This window comes from Chinchilla lanigera, unplaced genomic scaffold (assembly GCF_000276665.1).
Source record: "Chinchilla lanigera isolate Chin_1 unplaced genomic scaffold, ChiLan1.0 scaffold00036, whole genome shotgun sequence".
Lineage (NCBI taxonomy): Eukaryota > Metazoa > Chordata > Mammalia > Rodentia > Chinchillidae > Chinchilla > Chinchilla lanigera.
Genome location: NW_004955437.1, coordinates 2453182 through 2456414, shown reverse-complemented (window position 1 = coordinate 2456414; position 3233 = coordinate 2453182).

The window sequence follows — 3233 nt, the reverse complement described above, 5'->3', positions numbered from 1 at the left end:
AAGACGTACTGGCTTGGTGATCAGTCCTCACCACAGCAGCAAGCTAGCTGTCTGAGACGGGTGGTTCCTGGAGCCCTTTACTTTTTTTTTTTTTTTTTTGGCTTTTTGAAACAGGGTCTCCCTATGCAGTTCAGGGGCTGGCCTTGAGCTCACTTTGTGGCCCAGGCTGGTGTCAAACTCACAACGATCCTCCTGCCTCAGCCTCCCGAGTGCTGGGATTACAGGCGTGCGTCACCATGCCTGGCAATATGGAGCCCTTTACTAATACCATAAGCGGACACGGTGATGCATTTATCTTTTTTTTTTTTTTTTTCCGGTACCGGGAATCGAACTCACGACCTCACGCTTGCCAGGCAGGCGCTGTGCCGCTGAGCTAAACCCCCAGCCCCATATCTTTAAGGATAATTTGTCCCTCCATGGACTCAGGAGCCAGCGAGGTGTATTTAACCAGTGCCTCCTGTAGCTGCCCCGGAAAAGCTGAGGGATTTCCGTCCTTTCCTGGCCGGTGATCAACAGCTTAGAGCAGCGGTGGCGAACCCGCGGTGCACGTGCCGCAGCCGGCTGTTTGTTGTCATGGCAAGCTCTCAGAGGTTCGCCATCGCCGACTTAGAGGTTCAGGGTCCTCAGGAATACAGGCCTGGAGATGCTTCCTGTTCCCATCTCTACTGTGGACGTGGCCCGCTGGGGATCTTGCTCCAGCACTGCCCGAGATTCCTTCGTGGCTCTCTCGACTGTAAATCCCCTGGTCTTCTGTAGGGAAGCAGATGTGGCTCATCCCCGGCTACCGCAGCCTGCAGTACTGCTTGTTTCCCACTGGGGGGCAGGGTCTGGTTTAAAAGCAACATGGCAGTTCATGTTTGGGGGGACCCTCTAAAGACTTGAATGGATTTATCAGAATCACTGAAAACTTCCGCAGATCCTGTTTAATGTGTCTGAGCTCATGAGGGGGAAATAACACATGTTCAGGGTGGGGCCAGGTTCCCTCCCAGACGCCTGCGAAGGACCTTGTGGGGTTTTCGTCAGGTTGGGGAACCCCCGTAGAAGCTTTACCTGGGGTGGTTTAGGAGCTTCAGCCTCCGCACGCGGTGGGCAAGAGGAGGAGCCTCAGTTTCGGAATCGGTAGATGGAGACGTGGCAGGTTAGGGACCCCGTGTTCTTTTGCGTCCACCCACATTGCAAACACAGGTCAGGACTGCCTCTTACGGCAAAGCAGGTCCTGAGGATGGAGGAGCTCAGACCGTCTGCCCTCCCTTCGGGAAAAGCACTGGCTATAAGACAGGGGCCTGATCTGTTTTTTTTTTTTTCCGGTACCGGGAATTGAACTCACGACCTTGCACTTGCCAGGCAGGTGCTGTGCCGCTGAGCTAAATCCCCAGCCCCGGGCTTGATCAATACTTCCCCGCAGGCTCCGTTTCTTTTCTTCCTGGGGGTAGTGAGGCCCTGTGGGGGCAGAGAACGATGAAGCAGTTCCTTAGGGTTTGTTTTTTGGTTTTCTTCCGGTACCAGGAATCGAACTCACAACCTTGCACTTGCCAGGTAGGCGCTGTGCCGCTGAGCTAAATCCCCAGCCCCTTTCCTTAGGGTGTGAAGATTAAAAAAATCACCAGCGTTAAAGGCTGCATTCCAAGGGAGGAAGGGATTTTGAGGATGACATCAGGTTTCCTGTTCTGAGAAGGACAAGAGGGAGAAGGTGTCCCCTCCAGTCCCCCAGTCCCGCTTGATTCCCGGTGCAGAGCGAGCGACTGTTCAGACGACCCGTTTGTACGGTGCTCTCTTGGTTTAAATTAAACATTTTGACTAAATTGTGTGTCTTTGAAAGTGAAACCGGAGCCGGCTCCCGGCCTGGACCAGTCCATCCCAGAAAGCAGTGATGCCCCAAGGGGAGCCAGCATGCTCCCGGAGACTGGGGAGGTCCGCAAATGGTAAAAGGATATCAAATAGCGCTGTTTTTCTAACTTCCTTTAGAGAAGGGGTAAAGTTCGAAGGAGGGCATAGTACCATTAATAACAACGACCCCTGCAGAGAGCAAGCTTCCAGAGCCCTTCTGTCTTGGTTACTTTTCTCTCGTTGCTGAGACAAAATACCCAACGCCCAAAATGCAGGAAGGCAAGGTTTATTTAGCTCACAGTTTGTGGAGGTTTCAGTCCATACTCGGCTGGCTCCAAGGCAGGGTGACAGGGTGCAGGGGCAACGCTTCAAGGTGGCACAAGACTGCCAAAGCAGCAAGAGTGGCGGGAGCAAGGCTCTTTCCCTCCCTTACATTGCAAGCAGGCTGCCCCACCCAGGAGGCCTGTATGTTGCAAGCAGGCTGCCCCCACCCAGGGGCCTGTAGCACCCCGGCAATCTCCATGCCCTCCTCTTGCACAGGCTCAGGATGAATACAAAGTAAGGACCCGGCCCCCTGCTTGGTCTCTTAGTTAACCTTCTAAACTTCTCAAATTGACACCATGAACAACACCCCAGAGCAGGGAGGGCTCCTCCCTTTCACCCCAGGGTGCAGAACTGCCCAGTCACTTAGCCAAGCCTCTGGACTCACGTTGACACAAGGTATCAACCATAACACCATCTCACTGCCTGGGGTTTGTCCCCTGGCCCCAGTGTTGCCGTGGCCCCTTGTGATAATTACATTATTGGTGACATCTAGATCAAGTTCTGACCCTCCCACATTTAATTTTTTTTTTTTGTCTTTTTTGAGACAGGGTCTCACTATGCAGTTCAGGCTGGCCTTGAGCTCACTTTGTAGCCCAGGCTGGTCTCGAACTTGCAACAATCCTCCTGCCTCAGCCTCCCAGGTGCTGGGATTACTTAATTTTTTTTTTTAAACTTTAAAATTATTATTATTATTTTGGTACTGAGAATTGAACTCATGACCTCAAGCTTGCCAGGCAGGTGCTTATGCCGCTGAGCTATATCCCCAGCCCCTACATTCTTTTTTAGGAAACCTTCCAGGAGCAGCCTATTCCCCAAAGGATCCCCCTTCCTCCGGACTCAGTATCCTTGGTTGTGCCCGGCCACCAGGCGCAGCAAGCCAGCGGGCAGCTGGCACATCCTCCCAAAGGGAGAGGCCAGGTGCGGCCACCTCCCCTCCGTCGGGCGCACCAAAGATGGGACTTGCAGAGCGTGAGTGGGACGACAACAGACTTGCCTGGGTACACAGTAAATCCCATACAGAGGGTGGAGTTTACTAAAGGTGGGACTTCCTCACAAAAGACAAGATGACCCATCAAAGATCT